General features: G+C 28.8%; 6 non-coding genes across 6 annotated transcripts; 4 read left to right on the plus strand and 2 right to left on the minus strand.

Annotated features, from left to right (window-relative positions):
* Positions 1–327: 327 nt before the first annotated feature.
* Positions 328–400, minus strand: Trnam-cau. Its single transcript has one exon. It is a non-coding gene; the product is annotated as a tRNA-Met (tRNA).
* Positions 401–760: 360 nt separating this feature from the next.
* Trnar-ucu lies at positions 761–833 on the plus strand. The gene has a single exon. It is a non-coding gene; the product is annotated as a tRNA-Arg (tRNA).
* A 246-nt stretch (positions 834–1,079) lies between these two features.
* On the plus strand, positions 1,080–1,152 carry Trnar-ucu. The gene has a single exon. It is a non-coding gene; the product is annotated as a tRNA-Arg (tRNA).
* Positions 1,153–1,851: 699 nt separating this feature from the next.
* Positions 1,852–1,924, plus strand: Trnar-ucu. Its single transcript has one exon. It is a non-coding gene; the product is annotated as a tRNA-Arg (tRNA).
* Positions 1,925–4,016: 2,092 nt separating this feature from the next.
* On the plus strand, positions 4,017–4,089 carry Trnar-ucu. The gene has a single exon. It is a non-coding gene; the product is annotated as a tRNA-Arg (tRNA).
* Positions 4,090–4,281: 192 nt separating this feature from the next.
* Positions 4,282–4,354, minus strand: Trnar-ccu. Its single transcript has one exon. It is a non-coding gene; the product is annotated as a tRNA-Arg (tRNA).
* Positions 4,355–10,392: the final 6,038 nt, after the last annotated feature.

The raw sequence follows: 10,392 nt of genomic DNA on the forward strand, positions 1-10,392 counted from the left end.
GATTAACACGTACGATAAAAATAATATTTGCAAAAATATAAACAATCAAACTGTTAGTTATTTCCAGCATTTTCCAACAATACTAATAATATTCGTATCCAAAATCGATAAAGGTTTTGTCGTATAAACAAACCTATAATAGTTGGTGGCAATGTAAATAAAGTAAATACATACATGTATGTAAATATGAAAACTTTTGTTACTTTTGTATCAAATATGTACGTCTGTCTGTGGAAATTTTAGATTGTTAGATTCTGAAAAAAATTTACTATTTATTCTCTCTACTATGTTGTTTGTGTAATGTAACATTCTTTAGCAAAAAACGAATGCCCCGGGTGAGGCTCGAACTCACGACCTTAAGATTATGAGACTTACGCGCTGCCTACCGCGCCACCGAGGCTATAACAATATGTTCAACAATGCTTTACAAAAGCAATTGAGTGAGTTTAATTGATTATAATTTAGAACATTTCAATAAATTTTATTAAAAAAAAAAACAGAGTTTATTAAAAATTCTACTATATATAATCTACTTATATTTATTTACCAATGATTAAAATTAATAATTAAAATCAATTGAATAAATAATAATAGAATAGTTTAAAATTGTTTTGCATGTTATTATTTAATATTTATTAATTAAATTTTTTATAAATATTTTATATTTTTATTTATTTTTTAATGTTCTAAATATGATTTTATTGTATTTAAAAATAAACTTGAAATTTATAAAACGTATTTAGCCAGCGTTTCGCAACATGTCCCTTTGGCGCAGAGGATAGCGCGTTGGACTTCTAATCCAAAGGTCGTGGGTTCGATCCCCACAAGGGATGGAGTTTTCGGAATTCCGGATGATCATTTTGATTTTATTCTATAAATTAAGCTTAGATTACAAATATGTATGTGGAGTTATTATAACCTGCATAAAATTATGTAATTTACGTTCTAATTCATTTAAGAACATTTACATTGTTATGTAAAATTAATTTTTATAAAAATAGTTTGTTTTTAAATAATTTATTTAAACGTTTGATAACGTAAATTTCCGATTAGTTTTCGATAATAAAAGCAATTTTAGTGTCCCTTTGGCGCAGAGGATAGCGCGTTGGACTTCTAATCCAAAGGTCGTGGGTTCGATCCCCACAAGGGATGAAAAATGTAATTTATTTTCTTCAAAAATTTAACACTTATCGCCCAAATTTTCTGTTTATTAGTTAGTAGTAAGTAGTACAATCAAGATCTGATCAGTTGTAATAGAACAAGAATTTCATATTAACAACAGAATTTGAATAATTTAAAAAATTACTGAAGAACCTAAATAAACCACCTTTTAAATATGAAGATTGTATATGGAGATTGACAACCATGGGGTTTAAGCCTGTATACAAAAGTCTATATATAAAAAATTATAAACCATAATCAGCTGTGCTAATGATGTCACCTTGTGTCGCTAAGTAAAAACTAATGTTTTCGGAAAAAAATACTTTTGCGTAATTTAGATTTTTGTTAGTATGTACGTATTAAAGGCCTGCACAAGTCAACAATAAGACAAAAATTAAAAAAAAGTCGTAGATGGCGCATACGATATTTTTTTAACAAATTGTTGTCTTATTGTTGCCTTGTGCAGGACTTTGTATGTATGTACATAAAAATATTTTTTAAAAGGGCCTCAGTTCCCTACCAGCGATTGAAAATCTTGATCTCAGTACAATATATTCAAAAACAATGAATGTAACCATTGAAAATCGATCCATTGATGTATAAGGATTAAGGAAAGTATGCGAAATATGTATTTCATTAATAATGATTAAGCAGATTGTTTAAAAAGTTACTCCCCTAATGTTAATATGTGTCTCTTTGGCGCAGAGGATAGCGCGTTGGACTTCTAATCCAAAGGTCGCGGGTTCGATCCCCGCAAGAGATGAAGAACACTTTTTAAGTATGAAAAGCATTTCTACATAAATTATGTAAAAAAATATTCAAGCTTTGTCTGTTGTTCTATCTAGATTTTAAAAGTTCTTAAGGGGGGTTTACATTACAATTAAGGAGCCAAACGGTGGCTTTTACAAATCCCAATATTCAGGATTTTAAAAATTGCATTCCCTGGATTTAACGGGGTTTGGGGATTACATAAATTTAATTATTTTATTATGAAAATCTTTAAATATTCATGTTTGTAAGAAAATTTTTTAATTTTGTGGAAATTTAGCAGACAGAAGATATATTTAAATTAAAACAATCTAATTAATTCCAAATTTTTAAATAAAAACTTTTAGAATTTCACAATTTCTGAAATTTTTTATCTACATACTTCCTAAAAGCACATTTTAAAAAATAAAAGGTTCAAATACATATGTATATATAAAACTAGCTGTGCTACATAAAAATTCTAAATAAAAATCGCATTTTTTTAGATGGCGCTCAATAGGTTAATGATAGTAGAGGTTATGTTATAGGGTTCTATAAATCGACTTTCGAATAATCGAACAATCGACTTTTTGCCGAAAAAAGTCGTAGTCGACTATTTTGTTCCAAAAAAGTCGATACTCGACTATGGTCTGTGAAAAAAGTCGAAAAGTCGACTTTGTTAATAAAAGTCGAAAAGTCGTAAAAAGTCGAAAAGTCGTAAAAAGTCAAAAAGTCGAAAAAAGTCGGAAAAAGTCGAAAACTCGAAAATTGTAGAAACAAGTCAAAAATAGTCGAAAATCTTAAAAAAGTGGAGAAAGTCAAAAACTCTACAATAGTCGGAAAAACTCGAAAAAGTCAAAAAATAGTCGAAAAAAAGTCGAAAGAAGTCGAAAATGTTCAAAAAGTCGATAAAATCAAAAAGTCGGAAAAAGTCGAAAAGTCGGAAAAAGTCGAAAAGTCGACTATTTATAAAATACTTATAGTCGAAAAGTCGACTTTTAATTAAATGAAATAAAGTCGAAAAATCTTCTTTTCATAAAATGCAAAAAGTCGAGAAGTCGAAAAGTCGACTTTTAACTAAATGAAAAAATTCGAAAAGTCGACTTTTCGTTTCAACTATAGAACCCTATTATGTTATACATCGTTTAAAAGCTTTTCGAATGATATAAAGATAATGCGGAAGATATTCTACATTATATTATAAATCATTAAATGTATATGTAACTCCTAAACCAAATGGGAGCAAGAAACAATTTTTACACCAAACAATTTTAAATTAAGTTTGTTACACCTGGTTAAAAATATTGGAAAAATCGCAGCCGTTTAGAGCAGAGATACAAGCCGGCTCAAATCGGCGGCGGCTGGCCGCCGGTAATATTTTGCAAGCCGCGCCGTCGCCGACTTCTTTCGGCTCAAAAGCTAAGCCGGCTTAAACGTAGCCGCTGATAAAGATTAGAATCACACATGTATTTCAGAACATAATTTCACCAAATTGAACGGAGTTGCCACTATTTTAAATTCTTATGGCAAATTGAAAAGAGTTGCCACACAATATTGTGCTAATATTAAAATAGTGAAAACTACTATAAATGTCCATTTTCTGCAGAAAAGAACTTATATAGAGACAGGTTTCTATGTAACAGACTATTATACAAAGATTTTTCAATATAATAAACCTTATAAGGTCAATTTCTAAAGAAAAAGTTAAATTGAGCCGACAATTTAGCCGCCGACGATATTTTCTGTAATAAGCCGCCGCCGCCGACCCAAAATGGTTGCGCCGCCGATCATTTCCCATCGGCTTGTATCTCTGGTTTAGAGTCGGTAGTTATGCCGTTGTTTGTTATGCCGAGAATTCGTTATAAACGAGTTTGACTGCATATGTATCTATACAAACAAACAAATACATCTTTGTGTTTTAAGTTATTTTTTTGTTTGTTACATACACATGTTAGTTTTTGCAAGCTACGTGTTGTTCTGTGTTTTTTGTTTATTCACATATTATTAAAAATCAACTCTGTAAAGAATAACACAAGTACATAGTAAGTGTGTTACCCTGTTAATGTTTAACCTAATCAAAAACAGCATTTGTGCAAATGTCGACAACTGTCCCTTTGGCGCAGAGGATAGCGCGTTGGACTTCTAATCCAAAGGTCGCGGGTTCGATCCCCGCAAGGGATGTCTTGAACATTTTTTCTTTAATATGTAAAAATTCTTTGTTTTTTGGTTAAAAAAGTGAGTCAGTCGTCATCAGTCCATTTTTTTTAAACAAAAATCTATTTTTTATGGAAAAATTAAAAAAAAACGTGTAAAAAAGTAATAAATTTTGTCTCCAAGTTTAAAAAATATAATATAAAAAAAAAATTATCACTTTACCCCAGATGGGACTCGAACCCACAATCCCCGGCTTAGGAGGCCGATGCCTTATCCATTAGGCCACTGGGGCTGTTGTGAGCCTGTTGTCAAAATACTTATTTCAATATAGCACCCACCATACATGCATACTATAGGTATTATTTTTTTTTATTTTTTTTCTTCTCGTTCGATCATCATCTAACCAAACCACCCACCCTCTCCTCCATCCTACATAAAATAACAGTAACAACAAACAAAAAAACAGACACACAACTACTGTTGCCAGATTTGACGATTTATCATCAGTTTGACGATTTTTCACTGTCAAAAATGGCCTGTGACTGACGACTTGACGATTTTATTAACTCAAAATTTGACGGCGATTTTTATTTTTTTGTACTTTTTTTATCGTATTATTTTTTTTCTATCTAAATTTTAAAGAAAGTCGAGATTTATTTATATAGGTAATTAATTAGTAAGTAGAATATCCGATGAAAATGTTAATAAAATTAAAAAACATTATGATTTTTAGAGTATTTTCTTTCCTTCCGTTGATCAAATAAATGATTTTTTTTTACGTAATAAACGAACTAACTAATAAAAATTTTGAGAATTTCTCAAAAACTCAAAAAAACACACTTACTTAGTGGGAAGAAGGATGGATAGAGGGGAGTGAGGAGTAGTAGTGTTTTGGACATTTGATTTAAAATAAACAAATAATATAAATAAAAAATAATGCATATATATTCGTACGTAAGCTCTGGATGGAGGAAGATCGTCGTGCGTCGTTGCCATTATCGCTTAAGGGGAATCGGGCCGTCCTTTTTGCTCTGCCTTCGAGAGTATTTTTTACGTTTCGAACCGCATTGTTCAAATGTGTGACGTCGAATAACTAACTAACTATACCGAGTTACGGTTTTTTGAAATGAATGTTGACCATATGCACTCGTGTTAACTTAACCTAAGTTTTAATTTTGATTATGGTAGAGAACAAAAAACACACTTAATTTCCATCAAACATGTATTTATATAGATGGAAAATAACTGTACCGAGTTACTACGGTCTTTTGAAATGCATGTTGACCCATATATGTATTCGTGTTAACTTAAACTAAGTTTTATTTTGATTATGGTGGAGTTTCCTCTACCACCAGTCAGTCGTACTGGACGAAATTTATAAAAATTTCTCATATTAAAATATTACTAATAAAATCGTAAAATAATTTCAGAACCGATATGTATGTAGTAGTTGTAAGTTATTGATTGACATGGTCACCATTTGACGATTATTGGTAGTATTTAGGAGTGTGAATAATAATGGATGATTGGAACCAAAAAACTTGTTTTAATTAATGGATACTATAATAGTACAAATATTATTAATATCGCATTTTAAGTATACATTTTACGAAATCGCCGTTAAATATCGAAATGAACGCTATATATGTTAAAAACGGCAATGTTCCGCAATGGATTGCAATTATTGTAAAGAAACAATTAATTTAAAAGTTAAAATATCGTCTTCCAATGCATCATAATGAACAAACGAGTGATATTATTGAATACCCGATCCAAAACTCCGGGGGTTTAAATAGTCAGATGTTCTTAAATAGGCAAAAAATGCTCCTATAAATAATATTCAGATCAATTAACAAAAATTTCAATTTTTCGGAACAAAAAGTGAATTTTTTCCATGTTATAGTGTACAGAATATTTTATTATAAAATAATTACATTCAAACAGGTAAAATTTTCATGAATTTTGTTAATATCAATCATTAAGCCAAATAAATACAAATTGAAATTATCTGTATACTTACTTACTTTTGTGACGTAAATTTTGCACCTATTTTAACTACACCTTAAATGAGAACTCTAGTAACCAAAATAACCCGGAAAAAAGTAGTGAATAATAATTATCATAATTGTTTTTAATAAATAAATGTGTTACTTTTTTGATTTTTGAAAAAATAATATCCTTTTTTAAATAAAACCAATTGTCTGTATTTCTGTATACTTATTTTTGAGATTAACTACATGTGTCTGTGAACGTATGTATGTATACATTCAGTAAAAGAAAATATAAATATTGTTCACTTACTTCAAGAGTGTCTTAACTCTAAATATGGGGTATTATTAGAAATCTATGCTTAAGTCATTTAAGACAGTTTTATATTTTACTATTTTCGAAGTGAGATATTTTAAAAAACGTTTTAAAGTTTTAAACCCCAGTACATCAACTTTACAAATGTCGATAATATTTCGAAATTATGTTAGAGCACTATTGAAGTAAATGAGCGATACGTGATTTATATATATTCATTATATAAATGTTTTCTTATGTAGATATATAAGTATGCGTAAAGTTCAACTTGTTTGTACATAACAAATAAAATAATATTATAATATACATGTGTATATATTTATGTATAAATACATAATAAACCAGTCAAAACATTCAATAACACAGTGTAACAAAAAATTATCTTGAATGAAACTAAAACCATCATTGCGTTTGGAAAATATATGGGCAATTTCGTGTCAAAATCGATGTCTTCCGATTGGGAAGTAAGTAACTTTGGCACTTCTTTTAAGCAAAAAAAAAAAAAAAAACGACCATTTTGAAAAAATAGCGAAAAATGAAGAGTTAAATATTGCAATATAAAGCCCTCAAAGGAAATTGTATAAGCTTTCATATGAGCAAAAAACAACAAAAAGAGAGTTTTTTTTTTTTTAATTAATTAAATTATGTTTTAAACTTTTTTAAACAATGAAGAAATAGCTATCTGAACTCCTTCGGACAATTTTTGCTAGGACCAATAGGTGAAAAGTTACACTCATTTGACCCCTCTAAGTCCGGCAGTTCTTGACCGATAGATCTGCAAAATTTGTGTCTGTCCTACTATCCAATAGTACTAACCTTCATCTGATAAAAAGGGGAGTTTTAAAAAAAAATAATTATTTAAAAAGAAAAAATTAAAACAAAATTTGGGAAACAATCAAGAAATAGCTATTTGAACTCCTTTGAACAATTTTTTCAAGGACCTAAAGGTGACAAGTTACACTCATTTGAATAAAATCCTGTTTGACCAAAATGTCCAACTTTGACCCCCTCTAAGTCCGACAGTTCTTGACTGCTAGAGCTATATCTTTGTATCTGGCCTACTATCTAATAGTACTAACCTTGGTGCAAATTTCATCCAAATCGATTTATTGAGTTGGGTCACTTGACACGAAATTGCCCCTATAAATAATCCATTCAAAATTGGTTTTATAAAACGTTGAAAAATTAAAAATTTTTTTATGAATAAGCCCCGAACATTATTATTTAAATTTACTCTTAAGAAAAAATCGTTCAAACTTCCAAAAAGCTTTACAAAGAAACTTCGATATAAGTTTTTAAATCCCTTTGGAATTCGGAAATCAAAACATGTTTCACAGTTTATGTAATCATTTAGGTAATAAATAAATAAATGATTAATACCTTTCTTATTTTATTTCTTGTTTCTTAGTTACAAGTATTGTTTTATTTTATTACTGACATTTTTGTGTATTTTCTTTTTTTTACTTTAGTGAAGTGCTAAAGTTTTTCCTAACATTTGCTAAATCTTTATTAAAATAAAAGAATTCAAAAGTAAATATTTCATTATTACAAATACCAAGTAAGAGTTCTATATTCGACTGTGCCGAATATTATATACCCCTCACCATAGTGCGTTTAAAAGAAGTCAATACTTTTTTTATTACAGTTTCCCAACTGCAATTTTTTTTTTTTATCTCTGCTCGAAAGCATGTCTGACAGAATTATTGAAGATCCGGATCCCAAATATTATTAGAAATTTGTGAAATCCTTTTGTATAATCCTAAAACACAATCAGAAGTTTTTTAAAGTTCAACTTGTAAAAGCGCGAGCCTGTCTAATATTTTTAAACATTTTGACCACATTTGTCTGTACATTTTTTGTGTTCTTGCTTTCAGTAAATGTTGTCAATCCCCAAGGACTTTTCGTCAAAGTACATATTTTACATGTTTTAATGGTATTGAGGACACTTGTATTGAAGGTGTTGTTGTTATTGTTATTTCTTTAAGAGGGGAGTATAAAATACGCCGCGACATTAATGGTATAAATGACCTAAATAAAAATTACGTACATTTATACTTTCTATAAGTACTCACACTAACTAACACTCAATCACACACATAATAAAATATTAAGATACTTAGAAAACAATAAAGATACCATTCAATTACATTAAGATTGTCTTAACTCAATAAATATAGTTTTGAAGGAAAAAGGGGGTTTGAATCCTAGAAATCTTAAAGTAAAAACAACTGAGTTTAAACATCTGAATTTATTAATCAAAGAAACATACAAACAATAATGTATCAGAGATTTACCAAATTTTGACCTAGTACACTCTAGAAGTAAATGGGAAATATTAAGTAGAACTTTATAAACAGATAACTAACTGTAATGGGTATAACGTATAACAAGAAATAAAAAAAAAATTAAATTCATTTTCAACAATAAAAGCACATTTTTAAATACATTCATGTTTAAAAATGTTACAAATGTTGACAGCAATTTGCCGAAACAACATTGAATTATTTAAGCAAATTATTTTCCTTTAGGCCAACATTTAAAGTCATTTCCGTAAGTTGGCAAAAATAAAAAAAGACAAACAAAAACAAAAGAGAAAAAGAAAAGTAGATTACGAGTATTTATTTTAAAAGTGTCAACACAACAAAAGTTAAACAAGCAACAATTACGGTGCGAAATCCAAACAGAAGCGACCAAAGGAAAGAAAACGCTTAACCGTAACACAAGACAAGACAACGCCATTACTGACACTTTGGTTGATAATAGTATTTACTTATGGTGTCAGTAAATGTACATAATACTTAGTATATAATATATGAAAAAACTAAACTAATATATGAGTATTCACATATGTATGTATGTGTGTATGGTTCAAAGTCGACCGTTATTTACATCATCAGAATGATCCAAAGGGAGATTGTTGTTTTTTTAAACATATTAGTAGCGGATTCTTCTTGCTTTACTGTTAGTAGTCTTCAAAAAGCATTAGTCCGGGGTTCGAACTTTTATCGTCTTTTCCAGATATCTCTAATATTAAAATTCGATAGAGTACGGAGAAATAAAGCAGTCACTTAAAGCGAAAAGGAATTAAAGACATAGTATAATTAAGTTGCGCTCATTCTTATTGATTTGCATCATTCTTATTGAAAACCCCTTTAATATAATCCTAATATACAAAACTATTTAAAGGAGACGGTTGCAATAAATAAAAAACAAGAAATTTTATAAAGCATTAAAAATTTGTTTTGTTTTTTTTTTATTTATTTTGCAAAAGAAAACAAAACAATAAAATTTCAAGGAAATGCTCACATCCATGTTCAAAAATTCTTAGGAAATCGCGTACAGTCAAAGACAAAACAATAAAGCAATAAAACATTTTGTATTTTAAATATTCATTCTTAAGGAAAGTATATTCAAATAAAATTTTATTTCTGTAACAATAAATATGACATAGTATTAACAATAACTCAAGGTAAATGACTTTTAGTTAACGTATAATGGAAAACGTAAAGAAAAATATAAAAATAAAAAATATTTTAAACTTAACTGCATATTTAAAGTAAATTGCCATATCCTAACAACAATAAAACATTTCTAAAAACAAATTTCATTGCAGTTGATTTGAAAACGAACAAAAAAAGAAAACCATTTTGGCTTTTTGGGGAATTGCAATTTAAAGGAATTTTTCAATTAATTCTGAGAAGTATTTTTTATATCAGACGAAAAAAATTGGGGAAGTAGGTTAGGAAATGCTATAATTAGTTAAATTAAAACATTACTATAAGAAAAAATTTAACTAATGATTTTAAAGAATAAATTTTAGAAAATTCTTGTAAGAAAAAAAGGAAAACAAATCACAACACAAACAAACAAAATATCAACAGCCATGTGTGTCAATCATCAACTCATTGTTCTTTTAATGGCGAACACGCATGATACTCCTTTAAATTCCAAATCCAGTCCCACGATAAAATCTATGTCTGTCTTATGGAAATAAACTCTACTCCAACCACTAAAACTACAAGTTCT

Source organism: Lucilia sericata, unplaced genomic scaffold, assembly GCF_015586225.1.
Source record: "Lucilia sericata isolate MDLA Ls3-8-SP2 unplaced genomic scaffold, ASM1558622v1 Contig000048F_arrow, whole genome shotgun sequence".
Classification (NCBI taxonomy): Eukaryota; Metazoa; Arthropoda; class Insecta; order Diptera; family Calliphoridae; genus Lucilia; species Lucilia sericata.